Raw genomic sequence first — 10,418 nt, 5'->3', positions numbered from 1 at the left:
AATGAGAACCCTCACCCCCCATACTCTTAGGCTTTTTCGGTAAAGTCATGTAGGTAAAAAAAAAATGTTTTTTTTATAATAAAAACATAAAATATGTATAATAAAAATATATAAAAATATTTGTTATAATTTTTTTTTTTACCTACGTGACTTTACCGAAAAGTATGAATCCTTGCAGTCACGCTTCAGTCACGTAGGTAAAAAAAATAAAAAATATTTTTTTTTTACCTACGTGACTTTACCGAAAAAGCCCAAGAGTATCAATCCTTGCAGTCACGCTTCAGTCACGTAGGTTAAAAAAATAAATTTTTTTTTTTATTTTTTAATAAAAAATATTTTTTATTTTTTACCTACGTGACTTTACCGAAAAAGCCTAAGAGTATCAATCCTTGCAGTCACGCTTCAGTCACGTAGGTAAAAAAAATATATTTTTATTTTTTACCTACGTGACTTTACCGAAAAAGCCTAAGAGTATGAATCCTTGCAGTCACGCTTCAGTCACGTAGGTAAAAAAAATAAAACATATTTTTTCTTTTTTACCTACGTGACTTTACCGAAAAAGCATAAGAGTATGAATCCTTGCAGTCACGAAAGCTTCAAATCTAGAACCCCCAACCCCCCCCCCCCCCCCGAGAAAAATTTGGTCAAGTTAGGCCCCACTGAGCTCTCTAGCTCTCATTTCAGAAGCGACCCGGTCGTCATCGCGAGTGATCGGATTATCGTGTGGAAATTTATAGGAGCCAATATACTCGTGCACCTTTGCCATTTCCACCTTTGCATGCTGTGCTTAAACTCGCGGAGGAGCAGGCCTAACATCACCAGCGGAGCTCAAAATGTCTCGAGTCTCAGTGATGATTTTTTTGGCTAAGTATTCTAATCATCACGATGTAGAGTACACACACGCTTAACTAATCTTGCAATCACCATTGGAACCTCATTTGCCAGTAGAAAAATATGATAATTGTTTTTTTACGCTTTTATCTAGCAACAAAACTGACACCTTTTTTTACACGTTTTTTTTCATTACGACTGCAGGTATTGTGGTCTATGCAAACATGACTCCTTGTAAAAAAAAAGGTGTCAGTTTTGTTACCAGATAAAAGGGTAAAAAAGCAATTATCATATTTTTCTACTGGCAAATTAGGTTCCAATGGTGTAAATGCTTACCCCGAGCTCTCATACTCTGATGGTGCATTGTCTTTGAGTTGTGCGCCTTTTGGCGTCATCTGGTCCAACACCATGTGAGACTAGGCTCTAAGGAAAGCTGTTTCGGGTGTGGACCAATCAACTTCAAGGACAGTGCATACATTATCAGAGTTATGTTTTTTGTTTGCATTACGACTGCAGGTATTGTGGTCTATGCAAACATGACTCCTTGTAAAAAAAATGGTGTCAGTTTTGTTGCCAGATTAAAGGGTAAAAAAACAATTATCATAATCTTGTAATGTTTCTTTAACCAGGTATGTCCCAGTGAGCCATGTAGCCCTTTTTTCAGAAACGACCTGGCCACAAATGATAGCTCAACGAAGTGGCGTATCACGTGGACATTTATAGCAGCCAAATACTCTCAATGCATGTTGATTCTAAATGCGGAGGGAACAACCGGAGGACCCGGAGAAAAATCCACGCGACCACGGGGGAAGAGAGAGAGAGAGAGCGAGACACGCAAACTCCAAATATACAGCAGCAGACGTCAGGGTCGGGATCGAAGCCACGACCTCCTGTACACCAGGCGAAGGAGATGGAGCGCATTCCAGTAATTTGGTCATCGGCCGTGGATCCGTGAACTCTACGAGGGTAAGCTATTCGGATGTAAACTAACCCGGCTGTAAACTAACCCCGAGTGTAAATGCTTTCACCCCTACCTTTTCCGCATCCCCACCACCAAGACCCACGAATCAGAAATCTCCGATGCCACATGGCACATGAACGTGTGGCAGCCAAATGCTGCTGGCAATACACATTTACAATCATTTCCTCCATACTTCCGATTAGCAGCTGTATAGATGTGTTTTTTTTTTAGTCAACGGATTTTGTATTTAATATGTAAAGGTGCAGCCCTGCAATTTCTTACTCGTATGTATGTGCAACATTAATGTTGAACTCCTTTGCACCATACGAAGCCAGCCGTGTTAATGAGAGGTGCTCATGCCAATATTTTGCACGAGAGCCTCCCCTATCAGAGAGTTCCTGAGAGGCACTCTGAGGAGGTCTTTAGGTCTACTCTTCCACGCTGGACACGTGTCTCGGAAGAGGTGGGAGAACCCACAATTTACCCCACCACACCACGTGACCTAATTACACCCCTGTCTAGAGTGAAAATACTAATTTACGTTTAGAGATTTTCGAATGCAATATTTCAGAACAATCGATGAATTAATGGAATTCAAAATTAATCTGTTGCAAATGTTTCCAATGGAGTACGGGCACTATTATATTTGTATCATTATGAATGCTTCACCCAGGGTCTGATAACTACCTTAAATTAAGTACCACAATAGTTATCAGAATTTAATTACGGTAGTATTATCGTTATCTGAAATGCAAATCCACGCAAGTGCGCAGTTCGGTTTGTCTTACGTTGATGGGAATGCATGACAGTTACTTAAAATTACTCATCAATATTCAAATTCTGCAGATCACTGACGCAAGAGCACAAATGAGTGACTTGACAACATTTTTTTTCCATGCAAATGCTTTTCAACAAATATTTTGACAACTCAGCATTTGCGATTAATTAGCCAATGAGCAACAAGGACATTGGGGGTTTTTACGTTTTGACGAAACCACCCCCCCCCCACCTCACACAAAGATTTGGGGCAAAATAAGTAAGGTTATGAACTGTACAGTTATCAAAATGTTTACGGAGCTTTAGCAAATACCTTCCCTCACAATATAAATCTAATAACATGTTTACATTTTTAGTTTTTCAAATATTTACTTAAATATCAAATACCTTATCAACTATTATAGTTTACTTAATCGACTGTTCTCAAATATTGCTTTTACAATATTTCATCTAAGTAATATTTTATATTATTGATTAATATATAAATATCTTATTCAAATATTAAATACTAGCCTTTTGCCCGTCCAATGACGGGTGTATTGCAGTAAATATGAAACTTGCAAGCGAAAAGCAGACCGCGGCGTGATATTCATTGCATCCATTCGTGTGAAATTAGTAAGGCCGCAGTGACACAAACCTATTTCATGTAAAAGTTATAATCCCTTGTTCATCATGACGTCCTTTTTACTTCAATGTCTCAGCAGCGTTACGGAGACCGCGTGACGTGAGGCTTCTGCCTTTGTAGTGAGGGTTGTCAGTTGACGCCGAGGAGGGGGGAGGAGGCGCCTCGCCCCCCCCCCATGTGGCGTGACGTCAGCCGAATGGGGGGGGGCGTCACCTTATAATTATTATTAATGAGGGGGGCTGTTCGATGTGGAGTTACGTCAACTGCTCATAATTATTAATGAGGGGGGGGGGTCAATGTGGAGGATGTCACCTGCTCATGAATATTAATTAGGGGGGGCTGGTCTATGTGGAGTGACGTCACGAGCGTTAAGGACAGACATTTCTGGGTGATTATAGTGGGTATTTTATCAAATATACTTCATTTCATCGACTGTTCTCAAATATTGCATCCAAAATATTGTATTTAAGTTATATTTTATATAATATTGTATTATAAAATATGCTATTTAAATATTGTATTGGAATAAAATATGATAAAAAAAATATATACACACGAAATCTTATTTTTTTTTTTATTAAACATGATTTGTTTAACACGTAGTCTTTCTCGACCAATATCATCCATAATATATTATTTTTGGGTTAGATCGCGTAAATATATAAATGTTGTGTCGTTAAACCCACCACCACCCGACACAGCCAACTAGTAAGGGTTGTCACGTAAACAGAACGTGGCCAATTCGTCACTAGTACAGCACACCGATGTGTTGGAGAGCCAAGCCAGAACATTTACAATCTTATTTATATTGCAATATCTATTTATATTGCTGCTGACAATGCAAATTAAATATTTAATATAAACTCGTAGAGCGCCCGTTGCTCCGTAATGGAAAATAGAGACCTGAAACACTTCTCACGAGCCTGTACTCAGAGCACTGAAAGTAATCCGCTTTTTTTACGCGCTAAAATTCCGAGATGATACGTATTGTGGGTGGTGTGTGTATTCTCTAGGATTTAAATGATATTCTGGTGAAAGTATGACATTCATAGGAGCACAAATTGAAAAGTTAGAGCGATTTTAAATGAGCCGTGCAAGTCTTCTGCATTTGCTATTCCCACGTTTTCGTCGTTGGTATTCATTATACGTCCAAACTTAATTTGGAGCTTTCGTGACTGCAGGAATTATTCTTTGGTTCTTTCGGTAAAGTCACGTGTAAAGATAAAATAATAAATTAAATTAAATACTAGCATACGACGTTTCGATTGCAACACAAGCAATCATCATCAGGTATAAATTAAATAGAAACACAAATCTAGTATGCTTAGAAATGTAATTTCTCTATTTAAGGCCTCGACACAGAGGCGTAGTTTCTCTTTGTGCCTATGTTTGCTCTCTCTCTATGTATCTCTGTGATATCTGTCTGCTTATATGTCTGTCTATGTTTCTGGTTCTGTGTTTAATCTCTCTCTCAAATTTAGCATTCTCAGGAAGAACGTAATCAACCAGATAGGATGTTGACTGTTATGTTATCCGACTCTCTGTTGTATTACATTTCTAAGTATACTAGATTTGTGTTTCTATTTAATTTATACCTGATGATGATTGCTTGTGTTGCAATCGAAACGTCGTATGCTAGTATTTAATTTAATTTATTATTTTATCTTTATACGTGACTTTACCGAAATAATCAAAGAATAATTCATTATACGTCTCAATCCAACGTCTATTTGCTACACGGAAACATCCCGTGTTTGCCAGTTACCCAGCTAGCTCCGGTGGCAATGTCCCGCAGCAGCCACAAACGACAGAGTTACTGTTGGAACCCAGCCAGGAGCCAGCCAGCGAACTCGAGGCATCGATTATTTTTCACAGTGGCATTATGAAATACAAAAAAACAATTCACGTATCGGTTTTGGAATGTGGCCACGTGCAGAGTAAATAAGGAAAAACATATTTCAACCAGTTTGTATCTGTAGCCTATTAAATTAAGAACGACATTTTCAATATCAATTATAAGGTCCAACAACTGATGCCTGATATCTATGACATGCAATGTATACACAAACTCAACCTGTTCACAAACGTGACATGAATTATTTTAATTATTAGCGAACTTGCAAATTTCACAACAAACATTACTCTTAACAATGTATACGCGGTGTGGAAGAGCAGGCCAAATACCCTCCCAGAGGGGTTCTCTGCAGAGCTCCCTCATAAGCAGGCCCTTCCCCCAGCAGTGGACTGAGCAAGCAATTTCAGGGCTGCTCCTTTACCATTCACCACCTTTAGATGCTGGACTTAAACTCATGGAGGAGTAGGCCCAACATCACCAGCGGAACCCTCCTCAAAATGCCTCAAATCTCAGTGAGGATTATTTTGGCAAAAATATTCTAAATCATCAGGATGCATAGCGCACACACACACACACCTTACCAGGTAAGGCGCACTCTTCTTTCAGAACCGACCTGGCCACAAGTGATAGCTCAACGAAGTGGCTTATCATCATGTGGAAGTTTATAGCTGCCAAATAATCAATACGCGGAGAAAAATCCACGTGACCATGGGGAGAAAGGGAACGTGCAAACTCCAAATAGACAGCAGGCGGCAGGGTCGGGATCGAACCCACGTCTCATGTATACCAGGCGAGGTAGTTAACATCTCCCAGGGTCTAGGATCGAACCCCCGTCCTCCTGTATACCAGGCGATGTAGTTAACATCTCACAGGGTCTAGGATCGAACCCACGTCCTACTGTAGACCAGGCGAGGTAGTCAACATCTCACAGGGTCCGGGATTAAACCCACGACGTACTGTAGACCAGGCGAGGTAGTCAACATCTCACAGGGTCGGGATCGAACCCACGCCCTCCTATATACCAGGCGAGGTAGTCAACATCTCACAGGGTCGGGATCGAACCCACGCCCTCCTGTATACCAGGCGAGGTAGTCAACATCTCACAGGATCGGGATCGAACCCACGTCCTCCTGTATACCAGGCGAGGTAGTCAACATCTCACAGGGTCGGGATCGAACCCACGTCCTCCTGTATACCAGGCGAGGTAGTCAACATCTCACAGGGTCCGGGATCAAACCCACGTCTTCCTGTATACCAGGCGAGGTAGTTAACATCTCCTAGCCCCCGTGATGGCATTGACACTTGTGCCTGAAATACAATTCAAGCCAAACATTTTCATCGGAATCCCAAGGCTTCTTGGGGCGTTGGACTCAGTTTCAGATTAAATGATCAAAGCTTATTCAAGTAAAAATTCCTACGCACATGCAACATTGCAAAGTCTTTTGGGTCAGATAGCTCTTTGAAAGTCCTGGGACACCCTAAGAATTCCAAGATCTGCATACTCCCACATCAGTATGATGTCTTCTTGGTTCTTTCGGTAAAGTCACGTAGAATGGAAATAATAAAATAATAAAAATAAAACATAATAAAATAATTCTCACGACGTTTCGGCCACAACGCAAGCAGCCGTCCTCAGGTGGAGAGCAGGTCTGTCTGAGAAGACAGAGTCTGAATGACAGAGTCAGAGTCATTCAGACTCTGTCTTCTCGACAGAGACCTGCTCTCCACCTGAGGACGGCTGCTTGCGTTGTGGCCGTAACGTCGTGATAATTATTTTATTATGTTTTATTTTTATTATTTTATTATTTCCATTCTACGTGACTTTACCGAAAGAACCAAGAAGATGAATCCCTGCAGTCACGAAAGCTTTCAATCGAAATCAGTATGATGTGTTAACGAGATGCTTCAACCGAACTCCAAAGAACAAAATAAGTATTTGGACCTCACGGGAAGCAATGTCCATGTGCTTGCAAACACGACCAATCGGGTGCTGCGACCAGGTGTGTTTCAATAAAATTGGATCGATCTGAACAGAGTCGAGTGACAGCCAAAGAAAAGGTACGTACCAGTGACCTCGAGGGTGTCCTCCCAGAATGTGGGGGTGATGAAATGGGCTCTTGTGCGGCTGCTTAGATATGGATTGTGGCATTGCGGAACCACGTGTGCACGCACGCATGTAATGTCGAAATTCTTTCGCGCCGTACGTAGCCAACCGTGCTTATCAGAGGTGCGGGGTGGCGACGACATGGGGAGGCCTTCTTCATCCGGCATGCGCATTGATCATGGCTGATGCTGTTTTTTGCAATGCTCTCCCACGAGTGTAACGAGTGCTTTGAAATCCTTCTGGTGAATTACACTGAACTATTAAGATTTTACCACGTAAGGCCCATTGAGCTATAAAGCTCTTTTTCAGAAGTGACCTGGCCACAAATAAAAGCTCAACAAAGTGGAAATTTACAGCAGACAAATATTCTAAATGCATGTTGATTCTAAACGTGGGGGGAAAAACCGGAGGACCTAGAGAAAAATTCATGCGACCACCGGTAGAGAGACACGCAAACTCCAAATTTACAGGTGTCAGGGTTAGGATCGAACCAACGACCTCCTGTATACCAGGCGAGGTAGTTAACATCTCGCCACAGTGGCACCATACACTGAGTCCTCTTGAATTCATGGCCACAGCGTGGGAAGAGGACAATAATTAACGTATGACACCAAGGAAAAAAAACAGTAACTTCTGAAGACTTATAGCAAGGGTGGCTAAATCGTGGCTTGTGACATCAGGTGGAACGGCCTTCACTGGAGGGAACTCGAAGAGGGCATTTGGTCTATTCTTCCACGCTGACCAGACGTGTCGGAGCAGGTGTGAGTACCCACACTTTATCCCACCACACTTGACCTGTCAATTGACTAATTGCATATGTTTTCCCATTTCCAATGTTTCAACTGTCTTGCATGATGATGGAATCGAACCACTGAACCTCTGAGTTGCAAGTCCACTGTGCTCACTGTTACACCACGGTATTTGCCTATGGCTCTATAAGATGCAGATGATGTTTAACTTTTCAATACAACTTCATTTCCGAACAGGGACAATCTCCATGAGTCTGGAGTCGTCCCAGGACACTTGGCCCTGGCAGATGAGTTGGTGTGTCACGGTGGCGAGATGTTAACTACCTTGCCTGGTATACAGGAGGTCGTGGGTTTGATCTCGACCCTGACGCCTGTAAATTTGGAGTTTGTTCTCCGCGTGGTAGCGTCGATTTTACTCCGGGTCCTCCGGTTTTTCCCACCACATTTAGAAACGTGTGCTTAGAGAATTTGGCTGCTATAAATTGCTACATGATAAGACTATCATTTGGGGCCAGGTCACTTCTGAGTGTGCCTTACCTGCTAAAAAAGAAAATAGTTTTTAGATGCGATTACTTCCGGGACGCTCCCGCAGATTTCTAAATTCAAAACTCCGCAGCAAAGCAACGCAAGCGAGCCTGCCACGTGACCACCGCACACGATCCACTCTGGTGCATTGTGGCTCTCGGCCACATGAAGGGTTTGGAATGTGGCTTCGTAGGATCGTCAGAAAGTTTGGCCACCCTCTGGGTTATGATGGACAGACAGGAGATTGAGTAATCCGTATTTGTTTGCGTTAGGCCACTTTGAAGTTTGATACTCAAATTCTCACTTGAGTTGCCTGGAGGTTGCGATGCTCAGCACTGAGTTTGGTGTTACCAAGTCAGCAGTTTGACTCCTCTCGCTCTCTCTGCCATGAAGTATTGCCCATGCTGCAGGGAATTACCCAAGCATGCCAACCGCTGTAAAGCGGATGTTAAAGACTCCGTTCCAAAAGTGCTCGCAAAAGTGCGCCGTGCGTAAAAGCCCACGAACGTACAACATTGTCAATTACCAACAAGTGGCAAACTCAAGAGTGTGACCGAAACTCACTCACGGTGCAAATAAATGCGTAATTGTAGTTGGCGGTTATTCTTTTATCACCACATCTTTCTTGAAATACAGTCTCTACTGTATTGCATGTCCAAGATATCCCATCTGGTCAACTCACAAGAATGCTGAATTGATATGATATTTAATGAAATAAAATGGCCCTTGAATATTATCAATTGCATCGCTCTCGAAGTGAAGACTTCCATATAAGGCATACGATTTCGGTTCCTCTTGTGAAATTGTTCATTACAGTATGGCTCAGAACTCTAAGTTAACATTTGATTATTCTGTACACGTAGACAGTTCAAAGTGCTCAAATGTAAAACTTCGCTGGCGATAAAAAAAAAGCGCATTCTCATCCAGAATTGATGCTGTTATATATCAAAGATTCAAAGATTCAAAAATTCCCCGTATAGCCTGAACAGACTGTAGGGGCAAGTGCTGTTAGCGAGCACCTATGAAGGCCGGAACGGTACACGAGGGGGATGGGTGGCCAGCACCATGCCCGACCGCCTTTGTCTCCCTAGTGGCAATGTTTACACACCTCACCAGGTACTCATTTGAGGCTGAGTCGACCTAGGGGAGGCCCTGGACCGGTTCAGATAATCGTCACTGGTGTTGGCCGTGAGCGGGAATCGAACTCGTGTCGCCGGGTTCATAGCGCAGCGCGCTAACCGCTACACTACCGCTCCCCACGTGTATATATACACACACACACAAAACTGTGCACAAATGCAGCGTCAAATTAAAACATTGTCATGTCCTGTGTCGTCGTGTCTGGGTTATTGTTGCCGCCACTTTGTTTTAAACAACAAATCCCTCATCCCTTTGCAACTCATGAAAAATCTTTCCTGTAAGTGCCTTTATCTGGCACTGAAACTGCGCTTTCCCAACAACCCTCTATGCTCTTCAAGGCTGACACGTTACCACACAGCCCGATTTCTTTATATCGGACCTACGTGTGAAATATTTGCTTCAAGAAGAATTTTGAGCAAAGAAGCAAAGTGTAATGACATGAAAGCTTCTGGTGGTGTATAATTAACTGCGATATATTTATTTTTATTCTTAAAAAACATACCTATGCTAGTACGTAATTGCTTTTTGATCTGCATGACAATTAACTCAATTTGATGTCGATTAGAGTAGTAATTGCTATCAGAGGGCACATTCTGAATATCCTTGCATAATTGTAGCTGTCAAAATTACTTTGGGACCATTTAAACCATCACAGCACTGTCTCGTGTTAAAATTGAAGTCAATGTAAAAAATATATAATCCAAACCATAACCAACTCCTTTTCCCTTCAAACTAAAACTGTGGTATCGTGAATGTACGATGACATTTATGTTATAAAGTTATGTTTTTCTTTTTTACATTAACATTTTCAGATGCCAGCAACGCTGACAATCACATTCAAGTGAAAAATG

The sequence above is a fragment of the Lethenteron reissneri genome, chromosome 37 (assembly GCF_015708825.2).
Source record: "Lethenteron reissneri isolate LAM-NWPU_2019-01 chromosome 37, ASM1570882v1, whole genome shotgun sequence".
Lineage (NCBI taxonomy): Eukaryota > Metazoa > Chordata > Hyperoartia > Petromyzontiformes > Petromyzontidae > Lethenteron > Lethenteron reissneri.
Note: the sequence above shows the minus strand (reverse complement) of the source record.